Raw genomic sequence first — 23,813 nt, forward strand, 5'->3', positions numbered from 1 at the left:
TTAACTAACATGAACTTTGTACCTTTGCCAAAATCTTTAGGCTTTGATACCAATATGAAAGAGATTCCCTAGGATGCAACTATAAATGTGACCCTTTTAATATAACTTCCTCCCTGTAAAGCATGAATCAATAAGGTTTTGAATCTTTTCTTGATATCTTCAATCATCTTATACCCCTTTCCGAGGGCTTTCCTAAACCTATTCTGACCAAGACTTCTTACACTCAAGGTTTTGTTCATTTTTTTACTCAACACTTCATCTAATGCATTCCTATAATTAAGAAGTCGTATGAACTTTAACAATTCCCTCTAGCCACTATTCAACTCAACTTCACACATACTTGAAGCCAAGTCTTATTGAGTTCACAAACAAGCCAATATACCTACTATGATGAGCCCCTAATTAGGTCAAGGTTTCTAGTTCTTGAGGAATTAATCAAATGTTTCCCAAAATACTATCCAAACTGTTGACCATTACCATTACCCTTTTAAAGGACATATATATATATATATATATATATATATATATATATATATATATATATATATATATATATATATATATTCTAGATTTTAGGGTTTTACTTTCTATGTAGTACCCTATTCCATATTTGAGTCTACTAAGGCTTGATAAGACTAAAAACTAGTTTTAGTTGCACAAAAGTCACAAGATGGATTCAAATCTTGACTATAACCTTGCACACGTTATTATTTACTTGACAATCATAGGTTGAGTAACATTAACTTTATTAGGAGCATGGTTCTTCATAAAATCATCAAGATAAAGTGTTAAGGGGTTTTATATGATCCACTCTTTTAAGGAGTCCCTAAAATATGGATTACTATCCTCCATTAAGGCTAAGTCTCTACTAGGAGCATCAAATGAAGGAAAAGACACATTTATAAAAGAATTTATATGTGTCCCTCTTGATCTAAAATATCACTAAAATGAGTGTGTATTTTAGGAGAAGAAGAAACATCAAGTTTGTCACGTTGAAAACAAATTGCAAATGAATCAATCAATATGTTATCTTCTTCACAAGGAAGAGAATAGTCAACATTATTATCTAGAGGTTCATCCTAAATTGTAAGATAATAATGAACTTTAGGAGAAGTACTAGTGTAATGAAACAATTTTTCTTTCATACAAGGCAATGTATCAAAAGGGGAATTTATCAATGTAGACAAATGGGGGAAATAAATATCAATAAAAGATTTAATATCAACCTTCATAATATCTCTCAAAAGAGAGAGGTTAAAAGAAGGGTTAAGGACATCTTATTACATCATGGCCTCATTGAGAGAGGTATCCTTAGGAGAAGGTTAAAGTAATAAAAGGGAAGATAAACCAATATCACCTTGACAAAATAGATGCATTGAAAGATTAATCTAAAAGAAAAACATGAAATGTAAATTAACTAATTTAGTGTATGCAATAAAGTGTATAACTTTTTTGTCCTTTTATCATGAAATAAAATAATGCAAGAAAAACATTCAATGTAGGTCTAGATTCCAAAAGAAGATATAAATCAATCTAACTCCACAAAGAAGAAATTATGAAAAAAGAGAGCGCTAAATAGGTAGAAAAATCAAAATATGAGATGAGATGAGCTAAAATGGAAGCAATTATATTTTTAATGTAAACCCAATGAGATGAGTATATTAGTTAAACATATTCATTCTAAGCCATATAATACAAGAGAAAGAGGGGTTTCCAAGAGTAATTCTCATTATAACTCAAGTTAGATTAACACAACCCAAGTAAGATGAAGGGGTGCTAATACTAAAACTTAAATTATATCAAGGAAGTGTTTAGGCAAGTCCTCTTTCATGTAATGTTCATTCAACTTATATTTTTATGTGAAGGTAAATTGACTAGATCAATTTGACTATACTATTTGAGATTACAAGAAGTATAAATGGTAACTAAGTATATGAGAGATTATATTTGAAACATTAAGGTAAGAGTTGTCAAAAAATGCATACCTTAAGAGAGGAAAATATACAAATGGAAAAGTAATTTTGATTTTAGACCACCTACAATTATTGAAATAGAAAAAGCTTCATGTTGTCCAATAAAAATATAATTTTTTAAACTAGGCTAGTCTTTGATTTTTCCTAGGTAAAGGTTGACTTTCATGTCTTATACTGATATAGTTCAACTTTCTAGGTATTCATTGAACTAGTCAACTTGCACTTGAATTCCAAAATTATGTGGATCCAAAAACCTCTCTAGAAAGGGCATCCAAATATGTCTTCAAAACCTGCTTCTGGAACCTAGATACGAGTGTAAATAGTTTTGCATTTTAGGGAAGGGCTTGCCTTAGTCAAGCCCTAAGTGAGGAATTAACTTTGAAATGAAATGAAATGTAAAGCATGTAAGGAAGAAAGATAAACTATAAATAATTTATCTTTCTTGATAAAACCCTTGTTAGGAAGGATTTTGTAATGCTAGATGTTGCATATGCCAAGTCCTTAATGAGAAATGTAGGAAATCTTCACAAATACAATAGATCCAATTAGATAACCAATCATGGAGACATGGATAAAGCTAAACATAAATGAAGAAGAATAAGAATAAGAAGAGTGTCAAGATGATGTAGATCTACTTCCTTGATGACCAATAATAAACACTAGATCTTCAAGAGGAAACCATCATAATGAATTATTAGATCTTGGAGTGCAACTTGAAAAATTCTTAAGAATGCTTGAGAGCTTGATGTATGCCTAGAGTAGTCTCCTTGTGTGCATGCATGTGTGGTATTATTGATGTGAAAATGAAATACCCAATCCTCCTTTAAATAATCATTTTTTGGGTGTAAAAATAAAGAGAGTTGACTAGAGCATTGGGAGAAACAAATTAAACACTTGTGACAACATAAGACTGAAGACTAGAAACCCTTTGGGTATAAGTCAAACAATTTTATGGATATCTAAGGTTATCTCAAGGAGGGATAGTATTAGGGTATTAGGGATGGTGCAAAAAGAATTTGAAAAAAGGCAACCAAGTTGGAAAAATAGCCATTTGAGCAAAAAAGTGTTGATCCCATTTTGGTTTTGACAAGGTAGTGACAAAACACATAGTCATTTTCTAGTAGAATTACAGTGCAAGCTAAGTGCATAGTGCATGTCGAGTGATCAGAGCATGTCAAGCATAAGTTTCCAGACAATACATGCTGATAAATATGACTAGTTAGTATCAAGTACTAGTATGTGTTGAGAAGATAGTATGTGCTGAGTTACTCTAGTGTTGAGAAATCTATACACTTTGAGTGATTCAGGTGCCGAGTAAACAGTGAGTGCCGAGCTATTCAAAAGTCAAGTTACAATATTAACAGTACAATGAAGATTGAGAATTAGAGCCTTTGGATGCTGAGTGAAAATTTTTGGCATAGGATTTTGTTATGACACAAACTCTTATGTAAACCATTTTTGGCTAAGATAATCATGAATTACAATTATAAGAGATAAGTATGTAATCATATTATGAATCCCTATGCAGTGCATGCAACTAATCAAATTAAGGGAAATTTTAGGTAGCAATATGAATCAACTTAAGCTGTTGATTTTAACCTATCCCATATCCACCATTGTTTATTTAAGAAGGCTAAACATTAAGAATTTTATCATTACGAGAGGAGGCAAATGCTAAGTGTTGAGAGAGCATTCATGGTGGCTATAGTGGCTATGACAGAGTTATTGGTGAAGGACATCTCCCTACATTATGATTTTTAGAGTTGTTAGGGTTAGTTAAGAGTTTTTGTGTGCTTAATAAATTCCAAGAGTCCTTGTAATGCAACTAGTCCTAATGTAAGGGCTAAATTGCTCATTAGGTCCTAAGTTGATCAAAAGTTGCTCAATGAGCCAAAAGTTTCTCAATAAGTAAAAAGTTGGTAGGGGTGGGAAACTAAGGTATTTTACTACCTAATAGGTCCTAGGAATCTTAATTGGGGTCCTAGAATGGTCCTAGGTGGACCCATTTGACCAAAAGATATAAAGAGCAAAAATTGCTCAAAAGTTGCAAAGTTGCTCAAAAAGTTGTTTGAGCAACTTTTGTAGTTTTGGCAAAAAATTGCAAATGGTGGTTTGGGAAGTTGTAACTATCCATGATCAGTATTTGAGCATGGGGATCATATTTTGGAAGGTTGGAATGTTGTTTAGTGTGGAGCCTGATTAGTCCCCAAGTGGGAGATTGTTAGATTGTGGTGACTGATCAAGAAAGTACTGTACATACTTCATAAATAGTGGGGTTTGGGTAGCTGACATGGTAGCCGACATATTATGGCCGACATATGGCCGACATGTTATAACCCTAAAGTGGTTTAATACTTGTATAAAAGGGCTTAGGGTTGTGTATTTTTCATAATGTTGTGATACGAAATTGGTTCTTGCGGCGGTATTGAGCTGTAAGGGATTACGGATTGTAATCAGGTTGTAATCACTGGATTGTAATAAGATTGGACTTGCTGTTTGGTGGAAGTAGCCTAGGGATTGGGTGAACCACGTTAAATCTTGGTGCTTTGTGTTCATTTCTGTGTGTTCTATTATTTTCTGTTATTGGTTATATTTGCATGTAGTTTTTATTTCTGTCCGTGGTTTATCCTAACAGTTTGTGCATGATCTCCAATACCTCCAAAATGTAGCTTCATCAAACTATTCCATGCAAAAAGGTTATCTCTATTGAGCTTGGGTACATCTCTATTCAACATCTTGATCTTTGTGCTTCTAGTAAATTAAAACTAGTCCTTTTGAGCAACCAATTCTCTAAGACCAATTGTTAGAATTCTTTTGAATAACTAGGGGGGGTGAATTAGTTATCCAAGGTCCAGATATATAAATAAAACTTTTCACATCTTAGTGAACCCATAAATATTTACCATTATGCATGCATCCATAAGATTATGCAATAACTTAAAACTTATAGTTTACTATCAAATCAATTTGCAAATATGTAAACCATAAAACATAATAGATTCAATAACACACATAACACAATGACTTATGTGGAAACCCAATTTGGGAAAAACTACCAATAACATGCTACCACTTTTTCACTCTTCTGAAGTGATGCCTTGTGAGAGGCCAACCTTGTTAAAGGTTACAATACACACTATTAAATGTGACCCTATTAAAGGATTTCAATCACCCTATTAGAAGTTAACCTTGTTAGAGGAGTTTAGGTCATTCACGTAGAATGTCACCCTATTGAAGGATTTATAAATGACTGTTAGGTCAACTATAATCCAAAAGATTTACCCTAGACTGATACAATTGTTAGAGAGTAATAGTAGAGCTTTGATCTGATACAACTTATAGCTTCTCTTGCAAATTATAGCTCTCTATTGAGTTATCCATTCTCCTTGGTCTTCATACTTTGCATCTCTAATAACTTGTTCACCCTTCAAGCATTCATCTCCTTAAGCCTTCTTGCTTAACATGCCATTGGAGACTCTTCTCTTAGGTAACTTGATGAAGCAAAACTCCTTTTTTCTCTTGTCTCCCTTGGGTTCTCACATCTAAAAACCTTTGCTTCATGACCAGACATTCCTTATATAGGAAATTAAGATTTTTTGTCATTCATTGTCCATCATCAAAATTAGGGTTCAGATGGGTTAGGTAGGATACAATGTATCTACCCCATATCTTGTCTATTCTAGAAACTTCATCTAAAATCCACTTAGGGTTGGGTATTTTTCATAATGTTGTGATGCGAAATTGGTTCTTGTAGCGGTATTGAGTTGTAAGGGATTACAGATTGTAATCACTGGATTGTAATAAGATCAAACTTTCTGTTTGGTGGACGTAGCCCAAGGATTGGGTGAACCACGTTAAATCTTGGTGCCTTGTGTTCATTTCTGTGTGTTCTATTATTTTTTGTTATTGGTTATATTTGCATGTAGTTTTTATTTCTGTTCATGGTTTATCCTAACAAGTGGTATCAGAGCGAGGTTGTTTTTTAGTTATCCTCTGCAAGAAAGTCTCACTGTTAAGTGGGAGTCTCACGGTTGAGTGGGAGCGATGGTAGATGAGGGTAAGTTGAGGGTTGACAGGTTTAATGGGCAGAACTTCCAGTTATGGAAGATGCAAATGGAAGACTATTTATATCAGAAGGATTTATGGAAGCCGTTGGAAGGAAAAGCCTAGAATCAGAGAACTATGTTAGAGGCTGAATGGGATCTTTTGGATAGAAAGGCACTTGGAAGCATTCGGTTATGCTTGGCACCATCGGTGGCATTTAATATTACAAAAGCAAAGACGACAGAAGATTTGATGAAAAACCTAGCGACACTGTATGAAAAGCCCTCCTCTTCAAACAAAGTATTTCTCATGAAGCATTTATTTAATATGAAAATGGAAGAAGGTGGATCTGTTGCAGATCATTTAAATGAGTTTAATACTATTACTAGTCAATTATCTTCTGTGGGTATCAATTTTGATGAAGAAATTAGGGCTCTCTTGATTTTGTGTTCTTTGCCTGAAAGCTGGAATGGCTTGGTAATGGTGGTGAGTAATTCTGTTCTTGGATCTAGTACCCTAAAATATGATGATGTGATTGGTGTTTGTTTGAGTGAGGAAACTCGTAGAAAATCCTCAGGTGGATCTACATCAGGAAGTGCTTTAAATGCACAAAGCAGGGGCAGAACAACTGAAAGAGGAAGTAACTCTGGAAATCGTGGGAAATCAAGAGGAAAGTCAAAGGGGAGGAGGTCTCAATCGAGAGGACCAAATGATTGCTGGTACTGTGGGAAACCAGGGCACAAAAAGAAAGATTGCTAGAATCGAAAGAAAAATGAAGGAGATAAATCAGATGGAGACAAGGAGGCAAATGTGGTAAGTAACAAATCTGAAGAGGAGGATAAGATGTCCAAGGTACCCTATGCTTCAGCTATAGGGAGTTTGATGTATGCTATGCTATGCACTAGGCCAAATATTGCACATGTAGTGGGAGTCGTTAGTAGGTATATGAGTCATCCAGGATTTGAGCATTGGAATGCTGTCAAGTGGATTCTCAGATATTTGAGAGGAACATCCAATAAGTGTTTACACTTTGGGGGCTCTACTACTGATTTACAGGGCTATGTTGACTCAGATTTGGCTGGGGATATTGATACCAGGCGGAGTACTATAGGTTATGTCTTTACTGTTGGTGGGGCAGCCGTGAGCTGGGTTTCTAGGTTACAGAAGATTAATGCTCTCTCCACTACAGAGGCAGAGTATGTTGCTGCTACAGAGGCAGCCAAAGAGATGATATGGCTTCAGTTCTTCTTGGAAGAATTGGGACATCCTCAGAAGGATAATTATTTGTTCACAGATAGTCATAGTGCCATTCATCTTGCTAAGAATTCAGCTCTGCATTCTAAGACCAAACACATACAATTGCGGTACCATTTCATTCGGTCAGTTTTGGAGGATGGACAGTTAAAGCTGGAGAAGATACATACCAATGACAATCCAGCAGATATGTTGACAAAGGTTGTAACAAGGGAGAAGCTGAACTCCTCTTCAGCTTTGGTTGGTCTTTTAGACTGAACATGAATAAAAGAACAGTAGAGTCCAGTATGGTTTGATCCAGTGGGAGCCCCATGTGGTAGTGGTATTGCTACAGGATCAATCTCCAAGTGGGAGATTGTTGTTTAGTGTGGAGCCTGATCAGTCCCCAAGTGGGAGATTGTTAGATTGTGGTGACTGATCAGGAAAGTACTGTACATACTTCATAAATAGTACATATGGCTGACATATTATGGCCGACATGGTAGCCGACATATTATGGCCGACATATGGCCGACATGTTATAACCCTAAAGCGGTTTAATACTTGTATAAAAGGGCTTAGGGTTGGGTATTTTTCATAATGTTGTGATGTGAAATTGGTTCTTGTGGCGGTATTGAGCTGTAAGGGATTACGGATTATAATCAGGTTGTAATCACTGGATTGTAATAAGACCGAACTTGCTGTTTGGTGGACGTAGCCCAGGGATTGGGTGAACCACGTTAAATCTTGGTGCCTTGTGTTCATTTCTGTGTGTTCTATTATTTTATGTTATTGGTTATATTTGCATGTAGTTTTTATTTCTGTTCGTGGTTTATCCTAACATGGAATGTTTCCAATTAGATTATGCAAGTGTGGGTCTGTTGTATGAACATTTTTACTATGTTTTTCGTTATTTTATAGTATTTTAATGCCCTAGTACAACTATGTACAGATTGGCATAGATGATCTAACATTAGGAAGTTTTAGTGATTTTTTTTACCTTTTTTTAATATTCATATTCCATCTCAAGTTGTAGGGTTATTGAGTAGTGAAGGTTTCTTGGTGTCTAGTTTGTGTTTCTCTTTCATAGGGTTGCTTCCACAATAATGTATCTAACCTAATCATCCAAAATGGAAAATGTGTGAAACCTTGTGGGATGATAGGTGAGAATATGTACACAATTTTTTTCTTTTGTTTTTAATTTTTCTAACTGGTTACCAAGCATTGGGATGATGCCCTAGGCTGACTACTGGGAGTAAGTGAGCGAGGATAGTGAAAGGAAGTTGTTGCAGAGCACACCCATGATCAACTCAGGCCAAAAAAATGGCATGTATGAAAGACCTAGAATTTCAACTTAAATGAGAAAGTGGTTTGAAGGTTTGGTTTGAGGTTTGAAAGGTTTTAGAATCCTTTTCACAAAAACTTGTTCAGAGGCCTAAAAGATAGGTTAGAAACTAGGGCTTAAGGCGAATAGGGTTGTAGGTGTTTTAAGGCTTTGTAAATTTGGAATCTTGGAATAATAAGGGATATATTTCAGATTCCTAAGGGTTTCTATGAGGTTTTTTGGAAGCATTTGGAGTAATGGAGTAAAATAGGGTTACTAGACCTAAAGCAAATAGGCCTAATTAGCCCTATTTGAAGATAGTGACTTTCTAGTGATTGTAGGTCTGACCAGAAGTATTAGGCAAGGTCATGAAGCATATGGAGGGTATCTAAAAAATTAGTAGATTCCAAGGGTGTGTGAGAACAAGATCCTAAGAAAGGGTTAGAGTTCTAAGGGAAGGAATGGATAGTAGGACTAGTGCCTTAATAAGCAAGATTAATCCTAGACCAAACTAGCTATAATTAGGAGGCTAGTTGGGTATGAGTATTGGGGGCTAAGATTGGTAGAAAGGTTAGGAAACAAGAATCATTGGATGATTCAAGGTTTAGAAACTTAATTAGGTGTGGTTAATTTATATAACCCTAGACCCTTTGCATCAGAATGGTATCAGAGCTAACTTTTAGTTCAGTGTATGTCAGACGTGGAAGATAGCCAGAAGGTTGACACTATGCCACCCAAGGCAATGAGAAAGGGTGACATAGTATATTTGGTCAAGGATCTATTGGCCGAGGCCAATTAGGTAGACACAAAGAGCAAAAAGATAATCATAGAGTGGGGAGATGAGAGTGAGGAAGAAGATGAATGTTTAACAAGGGCAAGGATCTAGAGGTGGAGAAGGATCAAAAGGTATTTTTGGATACATTTAAGTCCCTTAATAAAGATAGTATGGAACATATTTCTTATTATAGTGGTAGCTTGAATGGAGAGGAGTTGATGGATTGGCTAGAGGCCATAGACAATTAGTTTGACTATAAAGAGGTACAAGAGGAGAAAAGGGTTAGCTATGCCAAGGCTAGACTCTAGGGATCAACACTAATATGGTGGAACATGATGCAAGATGATAGAGTAGTAGCACAGAAGAAGAAGATAATGTCTTGGGATAGGATGAAGATTAGGTTGAGAGCACAATTCCTACCAATAGACTATGAGATTTAGATCTATCAGAGGTTGTAGAACCTAATGTAGAGGGATATTATAGTGAGTGCCTACATTGAAGAGTTCAATAAGCTCAGACTAAGAGCAAGGAGACAAGAAGAGGAAGTGGAAAGAGTGGCAAGATAACTCAATGGGTTGAGGCAAGTGATTCAAGATGAGATTAGCATGATGACTCTTGACAGTATGCCTAAATTTTTTCAGCTAGTTTTAAGGGTGGAAGAGAAGGCAAGAAGAAGACATGATTCACAATAAAGAGGCATATGTAATAGAGGTTTCAAAGGCAAGGGAAACTATGACAGAGGACCACGACCAAGTAGGCTAGAAGAGACTAAAAAAATGACAACTATGCTGGTAATCAAAACAAGAACACATTTCAAAGAGGGGGATATAGAGGAAGAGGACCACTTAGAGGTAGGTTCCAATCCCAAGGAAGAGGTAGTTTAGTTTTCACTGGTAGATGTTATATTTGTAATCAAGTGGGCCACACTATGGGCATATGTCCCAAGAAGGGTTCCACCTCATCCATGGGGGAAAGGAGAATACATTTGGTACAAGAGGATGACACCCAATTCATCACATCACCTATTTCCAAAGCAAGACCAAAATTGGATGGTGAGAATTTAATGTTGAGGAGGACTTTGCTAAAGGTACCCAATGTGATTGAACTCCTCAAAGGAAGAGATTGTTTAAGACCACTTGTACGTTACATAGAAAGATCTGTACAGTGATAGTGGACTATAGTTCCACTAAAAATATAGTATCCATAGAGATGTTAGATAAGTTAAACCTAAAGATGATGCCCCAGACCACTCGCTAAAAGGTGTCTTGGTTGAATAAGGGCCAACAAATACTAGTGGATGAACAAAAAATTGTGGAATTTGAGATAGGGGAATACAAGGACAAGGTGCTATGTAACATAATTCCTATGGATGCTTGTAATCTCTTGTTAGGGCATCCATGAAAGTATGATGGGAAGGCTATACATGATGGGAAGAAAAATAACTATGTCATCACCAAGCAAGGAAAGAAGTTTCAGATGGACCCTTTGACTGAACCTAAGGAAGAGAAATATGTGGCGACATGTGTAATGCTATTGAGTGGGAAGGAGATTCTAAAGGCTATGAAGAGGGAGAAAAGAGTTTTTTGTGTAGTAGTGGTTGTTGGAAATACAAATGGGAAATGTGTACTTCTGAGAGGGGGGGTGAATCTAAAGTACTAATCTCTAACCAATAAAACTTTTAACTCTAACATATTGCATGCATAAACATATAGAAATAACATGTATAATAAATGCATCCACAAAAATACTTGACACCAAATATGATTACCCAGAAACCCTCCAATAAGAAGGTAAAACTAAGGTGGGGATGGCACCCACAATTCTTCACTATTGCAACAATAAAGTTCACCTATTAAGGTCACATGATTTGACCATTCTCATGATCTGCCATGTGAAAAGCCTGCCCTGTTAAAGGCTTACAAAGGATTGTTAGATCCTACCCTATTAAAGGATTTTAACACCCTGTTAAAAGTGTGCCTAGTTAAAGGACTTTAGAACACTCACTTGGAATTTCACCTTGTTAAAGGATTTATCAATGGTTATTAAATCGACCTAAGTCCATAGGATTTCATTATGCTAATACAATTGTTAGAGAGTATAGTATAATGTTTTGATCTACTTACTCACAATCTAATATTTTTAAATTTAGATCCTTATTCTATCCGATCTGATCTTCACCGATCTGATATATAACTTCTGTAATGCCGATTTTTTGTTATGATAACTAATTATGCAATTCTATCCTTCTTCTAAGTCACCTTGAATAACCTCTATTCAATTCACCCCTTTTCTCCTTCTATTCTTTGCTTTTACTCTCTCAGAACTCTTTCTTACATTCTCATGAATTATGGGGTTTCGATCTCCTTAAAAAGATTTCATGACTTAGGGTTAGGTATGAATCTATGATTGAGATTCATCAAACTTTCCCACTCAATTCCCTCCATTTTTCTAATTGGTTGCATATTGATCACATAGGGAATCCAAATAGATTCAATCTTATCTCTAAGATTCAATATCTATCCATGAGTTGGCATGCAAATGGTTTACATAATTGCTTTTGCCTTCACAAAATCTTATGCCAATTCTATGTTGCTTGACACTTGTTAAATACTAATGCTCGACATGAACTTAAATTATGTCTAGCTCAACAACTAAACTTGCTCAACATCTATTGTTCACTCGACACTTTAAACTTGCTTGGCACTATCTATTTTCTTGACACTTGAGTAACTTGGAACTTACTATATTTTTGAATTGACACCTCTTGCAACTCGACACTTGTATATATTGTACTTGGCATATATTGCTAGCTTGGCATGAACTTAGAAAATAGCTTAAGTGTGTTGACACTCAATTGTCAAAACCATTTTGAGGTCAACAATCTCCCCCTTTGAAATGAATGTCAAAAACACTTAACTATACATGATGAGTCTATCTCCCTTAAGTACAATACAATTATAGTTCGGTATATACACAAAACTTCAAAATTGTTCAAAATTTTGTGAAGGACTATATACCTCAAAATTTTTTGTCTCCCCTTGAGTTCATGTACCTTTTTTTGTATCCAAAATTTTACTCCTTTGAGTTGATTTTCCTTATGCTGATACTCTTTGTCTGATATGCCCTATTTTCTACTTTTTTGATGTTTATTCCCCTTTGTTTGCTCTTCTCTTTCACATCTTCTCTTTTACATGTCCCCCTACAGATTGTCTCCCCCTTTCTTTTATCTTCCTTTTTATTTATCTCCCCCTTTTTGACACTTATGTCAAAGGGTCTATACACTGTATTTAGCTAGAAAGTTCTTATTAACTTTCATGACAATCGTCAGAGCAACATCCCAGTTTTGTATAGCAAATTCTAGGGATTTAATTTGTATTGTTGTCTCTATTGCAAGGTGAACTAAGCCGTCTAATGTTGAAAGATGAGGATCTTTCTTTAACACTATCTCAACATAGGCTAGTTCCTTCTATAGTATCTCCATGTGAGGGGTAAGGGTGGCTTGTATTTATACTAGCTTAGCTCTAATATTAGCCTCTTCTGCTGTAAGTACAACTATTTCATTCCATGTGTGTAGCATGGTATTGACACTCTTTTCACTTTGAGCTGGGTCTTGTGGCAATTGCATGCCTGATACTTTTAGATTTCTCTCTAGGCTCAGTAACCTCTATTTGGTCTCTTGTGTGAAGGTGGATGGGTCACACAATTTTGTGTACAGTGAGGATATATTCTCAAGTACCTTCTTCACTTTTTCAATTTTATTTTCCAGCTCTACTTGAGATAGAGCTATCTCACTAGATATCTTCTCATTGACCTTTGCTTGAAATTTCTTTTCTAACCATTCCATAAGTTTAACATTTGCATCTTGGTCCTCATTTGTCACCTACTCAACAATATCTAACAATTGTTCTAATATGTTCTTTGCTTCATCAGGTGGCTGCAAGCTAAAGGCATCTAAGAAGATGTCCTTAATCTCATGTAATGCTCACTTTTGTTTATACTCATTTCTGAGTATCTCCTACTTCTTTTCCCTTTCCAATGCCTCCTGCATGATATTTATCTGTTCAAGTGTAATGTTTTCATAGTCATATTTTGGAATGACTATTTCCTCATGTAATGTAGGGTCTCCATAATGAAGTTCCTTTGCAACTCTTGTGGACCTCGAGCTTGATGTAGAGATTTGTAGTGGCATAGCATCAGTGCTTGGCTTCTGAAGCATTCTTGTAGGAGTCCTAGTAGTTGGTAGATTTACCAATGTTTGAATTGCTTCCTGCTCCTTTTCCTTTGGACTATCCTTGTCCTCTTCTAATTTTTCTTTATCAACAACAATTATTTGTGGTGGTGCACCTTGTACTTGTGTAATAGGTACAAAAGTATCCATCTATCCTATTTATTCCTTTGTAGGTTCTCTTTCCTCTACAGTCTGATTTTGTTGTTCAATCATCATGACTTTGACTATGTTATCAACCTTGGCAGATGTATCTATTGATGTTTGCACTATAGGTTGTCCACTTGTAGCTGTAGGAATAACACAAGGTGGTTCTTGTGTATTCACCTTGTCCCTTGTTAAATCAGCTATAGCTTTTTGCAACTCATCTACACTGACCAATATAGGGTTATCACATAACTTTTCTTGTAACATTGATTGGTCAAGGATCTTCTTTAGATCCTCTACAGTCAGTGGATTGATGTTCTGAACTAAGTTGTTAGGAATATCCTTTACTTTTATTGTATATATAGGTGCAGATGTGTTATGTGGAGGGCTCAAAGGTGGCAATTGTGTGTCTGGCACATTCTATTTTGTTTGTTGCTCCTCAACTGTTACCACTTCATCTTTTCTTTATTGTGTCTCCTCCATTATGTTATCACCTTTTTCTTTCTCAGTTTCCTCTTCTTTATCATTCTCCTCCTCTTCCTCATCATTCTTTCCCTCAAAGGGATCTGTCTCTCCTGGTTTAATAGTGGTCAATCCATAAATCAACTTCCACATCTTGGTGGATTTATTAACATCTTCAATGTTGTTTTGGAGAATGCCGAAGGCTCTATACTTAGGTGCAAACTTGCTTCCATGTTTCTTGTTTACCTTTTTTATTTGGCCTTTTGACAATTCTGGCATTACTTGTGCCAATGTAGACTCTCTTATTTATTTCTCCATGTTTAGGCAATAATGCCATTTATTTTCAACAATAGAATATAAATCCTTAGGCATAATAGTGTCAAATTCAAGAGGTGTATTCTTGAATTTAGCCATCATGGCATACACTGATTCCTTAATATTATTTTGATCCTCTCTATTCAATTTATTTAATTCAATAGTTTTCAAACCAATCAAGTTTTCATTATCCCTAATATTTCCACAAATGTTATCAATATTGGACTTGGGTGCATGACTTACCACTCTGAACTGGCTGTTGTCATCTGACTCGGTCTTTTTTCATCAGATTTTGGCTGTGCAACATATTTTCTTCTTAATTTCTTCTTTGTTGGATCTTGCTATTGGTAGCCTTCTTCTTTTCTTATTCCTTAGCCTTTTGAGTTGTGGCCCTTGTGCTAGCTCTTGTAATTGGTGTAGTAGGCTTTACAGGGCTTGGTTTCACAACTTTCTTACCCTTTGGTTGAGCAGTAGGTTGTATCTTTTCCTTTCTCTTCTTAGGCTCTAGTTTAATTGGTGCTTCCTCAACTTGTTCTTCCTCAACACCTTCTTCTTCTTTAACATCTTCTCCCATTCCTTGTGTCAAGGCAAGTGGCTCCTGGCCCTGTTCTTCTTCTTCTTCTTCTTTAGCATCTTCTTCTTCCTTAGCAATTCGCTCTCCAAATTTTTCCTTAAGTTTCTTGACCAACTTATCTTTCTTTTTTAGTGTTGATTTTGTTTTCATCTCCATTTCTACTTTTGATTTCACAACATCATAAGCACCAAAAGGTTTTGCTACTTTGCTAATTTCCTTTGCTAGCAATGTTGTAATTGCTATTGATGTTTCATCAATGTTTATTTCATATCCTAGTGGCCTTAGCCATCTAACTCTTGGCACTACTACTTGAATATAGGTGTAATCAATATCAACTAGAAAGCAAATATCATTGATGTGTTGCTCTACTAGGGAAACTAGAATTCTCAATCTTTGCTTCATGGACTTCTTAACGTCTTCAAAATAGCTAGTCATTATGGTTTCAAAGTTGGCTCCCATCTACTCTATGTACTCATTAATTTGTATAGCTACATACATATTGGTCTTCCATCCTACCTTACCAAAATAAGGGAACTCATTTTGAACATAAAAGAATATACATATCAAAATTGAACCAAATTTGCATTGAGCACCTTTTGATCTTGTTATAGCTCCTAGGTTCTCCATAATTTGTTACAACTATAGCTCAGTAAGATCATAAGTGCGATCTTTCTTCACAATTTTGTACCCTACATCAACTGCAATGCATTGCACACTATTCAATTAGCTTGATTGATCGAATTTGTGAGATATGACCCTCACTACAAATTCTAGAAGTGGATCTTTGATGGCATCAATAGTCATTCCCATTTTAATCCACTTTGCCCCTGTATTCTTTTTAATTACTTCTTAGGGTTTTGGGCCATTCTAGAGTTGGAAATCCTGTAACCCTGTGTACAATCCTCTTTGATAGTTTGATAGGCCCTCCTTCTAGCCATAAACATCCATCATGGATTTTGCTCAAAATGATTCTTATCCATTCAGTGTTAAAGATGGTGGGGAAATCTAGGGCACATGTTAATCCCTTCCTCTCAATGATATGCAATTCTTCCTTTAATACTCCATTTTCGTACAATTTTTCATACGCCTGGCAAATCTCCATGTCACCAATCCCTCCAACCTTACAATTGTAAAATTTCCTAACATCTTGTACCATCACAACCTTTGGTGGAATAATAGTTAAAGCTCCTGCTGGATCATTTTTGTACGCAACCTCTGGTATGGCCCTAAAATTTGTTTTCTTAACTTCATTGCTAACTAGCCAAACCTCAAATGGTTCCTTATCCTTATGGTTTTTAGAACTAGAGGCCATTTTTGTAATCTAACTTCAAAACTACATAACTCGACACTTCATAAATACCTTGAATCGATGAAATCATGCTCGATCCTTATGGTTTTCAGAACTAGAGGCAATTTTTGTAATCTAACTTTGAAACTACATAACTTGACACTTAAGAAATACCTTGAATTGATGAAATCACACTCGATTGCCATTGGAATCTACTCAAATGCTTTGTTCTTTTCTTGAAATTTAGTTCTTCATTCTACTTACCCTTGCTCTTTATTTGTAATGGCGAGAAATGAGAAACAAATCTGCCTTATACCCTTTCAATACGTTGCATTTAATGCTTGGTGCTTATATAGCTATAAACTTGGCTCCTATGCAATTTCTGTTTCACTTGCAATGACTAACATTAATTTTTCTTAGCAACAACTACTCACTCAGTTCCAACTATTCTTGGCTGAAAACTTGGCACACATTATCATTCACTCGACATCTGAAGGAAACTTTCCTTACTCAACAACTTAACAATTTAACATTAGATTTTTCTCATAAACTTGCATCTTTATTCATGGTAATTTTTATCCTTTGTGGTACTAACTTATCTTGGAATTGATGCACAATGAAGCATATAAATATCAATCCCACATACCTCCTTCTACCTAGTTGAATAAAGTGTGACCACTTGACCTTTTAGGTGAAGTGATCCCTCCATTTGATGTGCTACTTCCATCTCTTCTTTTCCATGTCTTATTCATTTCTCCTCTGATGTGTTCAACATCTACTTTTCCTTTTCCTTTGTTGAACTTAGAGTTAGGTTCCTTTGACCTTGTTGGGAAATACTTGCTGATGTGACTTAAATTTAGGCAGTTGAAACAAGTGGTTTGATTCAACCATCTACTGTAGTTACCACTAAAATGTGTTCTTATGTAGTTCTCAGAAATATGTCCATACTCTTGATAGTAGTGACAACTCTACCTAGTGTCGTAGTCCCAATTATAGTGGTGTCCATGACTTTTTGTCTTTGTTGGTTTTTTTGGTGACCGCATAAGCTTGAATCTACACTCGAATGCTCTATGTCCATACTTTTGACAATTGTAGCAATAACCTTCAAATCTTGGTGCATGCATGGTTCTTGTTTTGCATTCATGTGCCTGATGACCTTGTTTGTTGCACTTGTAACAATGCGTCATGTTCTTTAGCTTGGCATTCTAACTAGCATTCTTGCTCCTGCAATCATTTGCTATATGTTTTTTCTTTCGACAATGACAACAAGTAGGTTTAGAGTTGTTACCTTTATTATTTCTTTCCTCAGCAGCTTTGGATGATTCTCCTTCTTTAGTGCTTGTGTAGCTTAATCCTGATGTGTCTTTACTAGATCTAGGGGATTTTAGTAGTTTCTCAAAATACTTGATGGCTCCATTTGGCTTGTTGAAACTTTTAACAAACTCCTTTCTCTTTTTAGGTCATTCTGCAATTGCTCATTCTACAAATTTAATGTGGTTATCTCAATGTCCTTGACATTTAGCTCATGATGGGCATTTATCATTTGGCTTAGGGTGTCCAATTGCATGTTTGAGATCCAAGACAACTCTACTAATTTTTCTTCCAATCTATTTTACAAAATTCTTTTGTCTTCTTTAATTACGGCCTTGTCTTTTATACCTTTCTTCTTTTGTTTAGTCACCTCACATAGTAGTATTTCTTGTGATTCTTGCTCCAACTTGAGATTTCTAATCTCTTCAGCTTGTGCTCTATTCTTTTCCATGAGATCTGCAATTACTGCATCAAATTCATAAGAGTTACCATCTACAAATAGCTTTATGGTGTCAATCTCCTTGTATTGGGTGTCATTTTCTGCTATAACAATCTCTTTCCTTCTCTTTAGAAAACTTCTCAAGGCATCTCTGACTTCATCTAGTTGTTGCAGTAAGAGATGTATCTCAAACTCTTGATTCTCAATAGTCTTTCCCAACTTGTAAACTTTCATTTCAAGATCTTTTCTCCAAGTTGTAAGGCTTCTCTTGATGAGAACTTAGCTTTGATACCAATTGTTGGAAACACAAATGGGAAATGTATACTTCTGAGAGGAGGGGGGGGAAGGTGAATAAAAAGTACTAATCTCTAACCAATACAACTTTTAACTCTAACACATTGCGTGCATAAAAATATAGAAATAACATGTTTAGTAAATGCATCCACACAAACACTTGACACCAGATATGATTACCCAAAAACCCTCCAATGAGAAGGTAAAACTAGGGTGGGGATGACACTCACAATTCTTCACTACTATAGCAATAAAGTTCACCTATTAAGGTTACATGATTTGACCATTCTCATGATCTGTCCTGTGAAAGGCCTGTCTTGTTAAAGGCTTACAAAGGATTGTTAGATCCTACCCTATTAAAGGATTTTAACATGCTATTAAAAGTGTGCTTGGTTAAAGGACTTTAGAACACTCACTTGGAATGTCACCCTATTAAAGGATTTATCAATGGCTATTAAACCAACCTAAGTCCATAAGATTTCTTTCTATTGATACAATTGTTATAGAGTATAGTAGAACATTTTGATCTACTTACTTATAATCTGATATTGCTGAACTCAAATCCTTGTTCTATCTGATTTGATCCTCATTGATATGATATATAACTTCTGCAATGCTGATCCTTTGTTCTACTAACTAGTTATGCAATTTTGTCCTACCTCTAAGTCACCTTGAATAACCTCTATTCAACTCACCCCTTTTCTCCTTCTATTATTTTCTTGTACTCTCTCTAAACTCTTTCTTACACTCTCATGAATTATGGGGTTTCAATCTCCTTAAAAAGATTTCATGACTTAGGGTTAGGTATGAATCTATGATTGAGATTCATCCAACTTTCCCACTCAAGTCCCTTAATTTTTCTAATTTCTTGCATGTTGATCACATAGGGAATCCAAATAGATTCGATCTTATCTGTAAGCTTTGAGATCTATCCATGAGTTGGCATGCAAACGGTTTACATAATTGTTTGTGCCTTCACAAACTCTTATGTCAATTTTGTGTTGCTCGAAACTTGTTAAATACTGATGCTCAACACTAACTAAAATTTTGTCTAGCTCGACACCTTAACTTGCTCGACATCTCTTGTTTAGTTGACAATTTAAACTTGCTAAAAATTGTCTATTTTCTTGACACTTGAGTTACTCGACACTTACTATATTTCTAACTCAGCACCTATTGCAACTCAACACTTGTATATATTATACTTGGCATATATTGCCATCTTGGCATGAACTTATCAAATAGCTTAAGTGTGTTGACACTCAATTGTCAAAACCTTTTAAATGAGATCAACAGTAGTAAGACCTAGAGAAGAAACTAAGTAGAAGTTCCATGTACCTCAAGAAGTGCAACAATTATTAGAGAAGTACCATGAAATAGTGGACAATGGGATACCTAGTGCATTACCACCTATGAGAGAGGTAAGTCATAAGATAGACTTGATACTAGGAGAAAATCTACCTAATTGTTGTGGGTTTCACAACACCTACTTTATTTTTGACTTTCTAAAATCACAGTCTGAGGTTGAGTCTCTTTTAGGTTTTATTTCTGGGTTTTGATTGAGAAGGCTAGTTGACAAAAATCAGAGAATATATTGATGAAGGCCTATTTTGCAAAAAGAGAGGTGCACCAGTGCACCTCAACTGGTGCACTAGTGCAACGAGTTGCATTAAGAGGTATTCACCTTTAGGTGATGCGTAGATGCGCAAAAACACAATAGCCAAAGGTGCTTTGGCCTATAAAACAACCCAAACACCCCATTCTCTCCATACTTTTCTCTACTTTCATTTTCATCTTCACTGAGACTCGAGAGCGAAGCACTGCACCAAACTAGGTGCACCTCCCCCCACCTTCATTGCCCTCCACCCCTGAAAGACATAATAAATGTTAATAAAACCACAAAAGGTGTGCATCAATGCACCTCATGAAGTTGGTTGATGCACACCTCTTGATTCATCAAAAGCTTCAAAAAATTTAAAACAAACAAAGAAATGGTATTTGGGGTGCACAGTAGCGACTAATGCACACCCCCCAAAAACTCAAACAAATTCACCCAAGTAGAATATGAGGTGTGCATCAGTGCACCCCATATGAGAAAAATTCACTTGTATAAGGTGAGGTGCGCCTCCTACGTCAATTTTTTACTTTTGCCTACTAGGTGTATAATTAGTCATTTCTAGGTTTTTCAAGCAAACTGGTTTTTCAGGTTTTGTACGAATTAGTTTTAGGTATGAATTAATCACATTTCCTTCAATTTTGAACTAATGGATGTTTTTTTTCTACAGATACAATGGTATCTTCCTCATCTTCCCTTGGCAAGAAAATGGCATCGAAACCTATAGTATTCAAGTTCTAGGGCATTTTGACAAAATCACACTTTCAAGATGAAAACTTAAAGATCAAGGATATAGATTTGGGACATAAAAATATAGGAGAATTCTTGAAGATATAAAATAAATTAACTAAGAGGTCGTAGATGATCTCCATGCTTGTTTGATCAGGGCTTGTCAATACAACATCACATTAGGTGTCAATGCAATCTTCATAACTTATTATGACAATTGCAAAACATTTTGTTCCTAAGGAGAGGGTTGTTAAGAGCATAATAGGAGAGATCATTCTAGATCTCTAACCCAAGAACATTGAAAAAGTGTTCCATCACCCATGGGCAAATCAATTCATCAGGCTAACCTATAAGCAAGTAGAGAGATAGTACCAAGAACACATCGAGGAAGCTTATGAAATCATTCAATCATCATACCTCATAGAGAAGACCCCTTTGGGAAAGAATATTGACAAAGTGGACATGACTAGAGGATACATGAAGGAGGACATTGGGTACTCAATCATAGATTCATACTATTGAGTAGAGTAATGGGTTTGCTGGTAGCTGGACACCTCAACATCTTCATGGTGCACTTTATTGAGATGATAAAGAAAGCTAAGATGCCATAGGACTGGGCTTCTATTCTTAGTCAGAATTTGTGTGAGCAGTTGGTGGTGGCAAAGAATAATAGAAAATTCTACATGACATCATACTTGGTGTACTTGTTAGCTGCAAGAGCAATAGATTATCTAGGGCTATACAAGAGGGGTAGCATGCAAAATTGGAATGCATGACCATATATTGTGTACCCTCAATTGGTAAAGAAGAGGCTTTCAGAGTAAAGCAAAGAGTACAAAATTGTAAATGATGCCTTCATATTTTCCATAATCTGATTCATAGTAGGAGATTATGCAAAGAGAATGTCAGATGATGCAGTTGCACAAATATCATTGGTCGGGGCTTATGACATCCAGTGTTCCATTTATATAAATGTTTGAGGGTAGCAGGTACCACTATTAACCCTTAAAATCTCCCTAGGTATCCCAGTGATAGATTGATTCTCTTAGAGATTTCCCAACAACTCTTGTCTACCTATGAAAAAGTTAGAAAGCAACATAAAATATGTTGGACCTGGCCTATGACTATTGGACCTTTTCAAGTAGATAGGAGGCAAGACATTCCATCTTTTGAGTGTGAATGGTATCAATATCCCTTGGAAGAGTATAATTCTCCTTGTCCATATTTTGATAATATTGGGAGAGTGCAGTATTTAGTAGGCAAAGCATTTAACCATGAAGAAGCCATTGAAGACCATTAGATGAATGCAACAAATGACTACAATGTCCATAGTAGGGATTATTGTAGGATGAATTTGTATTTGGCAGAAAAGACCTTGAAGATAAAGATTCTATTAAAGATACTGCAAGAAGACTCAGAGGAGTTACTAGATCCTTTGTTCAATAGGGACCAGATTGGTGAATGACCTATATTTATGAATGCTGAGCTTGAGAGAGAAGAAGACTTAGATATTAACCATAGGGTGAGGCACATCATCAAAATGATGTAGGATTGGATCAAGAAACCATTCAAACTCGATCCAATTCCTAAAATAGTAATCTTCCATGTGCACGCCTATCCAACCAAAGATAGAGGGAAAAAGGTCACCATCCCTACATTTACACCTCAACCACCAGTAAGGCCAAAGATAGTGCACCAACTCAATAGGCTAGTTGGTTATTATAGAGCTTAGAAGGGTAAAGGTAAGGGCAAGAGGAAGAGGAATTATCCTCAACAAGATGAACCTAAAGAGGGAGAAATATCAGAGCCTCCATAGCAAGGAGAGGAAAACATACAAGGGCTAGAGAATGTAGAGGCCTCACAAGCCCCGGAGGATCCCTTAGTGCCACCAGTTGTACCAAGCCAAGAAGAAATAGAAACTAAGGTATAAGAGGTGTCCCCACCTTGAAAAATAGAGAAAGCCTCCCCCTCAGTGCCAAAAGGAAGAAAAATTAAGATTCTGGTGAAGAGGAGACAAAAGGTGATCAAGAAGGTGATCCCTTTCCCATCAATCCCTGGACCTATTTTAGAAGAGGCAAAAGAAGAAGGTGATGAGGATGAATAGGATGATCTACCTTTGAGTTAGAGGACCCATTTAGCTAGAGCCATAGAGTAGGAATGAAGGAGAAGTTCCACGATCACACCCTCATCTATCCCTGATGAACCCATGAAAACCACTACATCAGAGGATGAAATGCAATAGTGGATAGATGAGCAAGATGTGGAGGGCTTTAATGTCTTTAAGATGTTAGATTTTGACTTTATGCCTGTAGGTACTGATTTGGTCAGGGACAAGATCAAAGATACACCCACCAATCAACCTCAACAGGAGGATTGGACTTAGATGCCCCCTGAATCATAGGACTTGAAATGGTTCTCGCATCCCAATTGTAGGTCACATTTTGTGTTGACAAGGGATCAACTACCCCTCTTCCTCCAAGTATAGAAAGTGAAAAGGTCCATAAAAACCATCAAGAAGAGCCACAACAAGTATCCATTGAAGAAGTGTTATACGAAGGATGGGAAAGTGAAAAACCACAACAAACTTCTCAAGACATAGAGGCGAGAACTGTGGGCTCTACAGAAATAGAGACTGCTAGCGAAGAGCCTTCACAAAGGGAGAAGACTCTAGAAAGGAGTGATGAGGGGAAGCACATCATAGAAAAAACTCCTTCATCCTTTAAAGGAAAATCCTCGATGCAACATATTCCAAGGTGGCTTACAAAATAAGTAATAAGAAATAAAAAGCAATAGTTCACTATTGAAGAGGAGGATACAATGGAATTTATAGAAGTTCTAAGGATACTTGATTCACCTCCAAAGGATGTGTGAGCACTGGCCTTTGTCATGAGTGATCATAACCAGGACCTTTTTGCTCACATGGCTATCCTTCCTCCAAAATCAAATTTTGAAGAACTGACTCCTAGAGATTATTAGATCTAGGGGGTCATGCTTAGGAAGACAACTTTGGAAACTACAAAGCTAATGGTTACTACATGGATGAAGGAGGTTTTCAAAAGTATAGA

This window comes from Cupressus sempervirens, chromosome 10 (assembly GCF_028749045.1).
Source record: "Cupressus sempervirens isolate cs-2001-9-10 chromosome 10, ASM2874904v1, whole genome shotgun sequence".
NCBI classification, from domain to species: domain Eukaryota; kingdom Viridiplantae; phylum Streptophyta; class Pinopsida; order Cupressales; family Cupressaceae; genus Cupressus; species Cupressus sempervirens.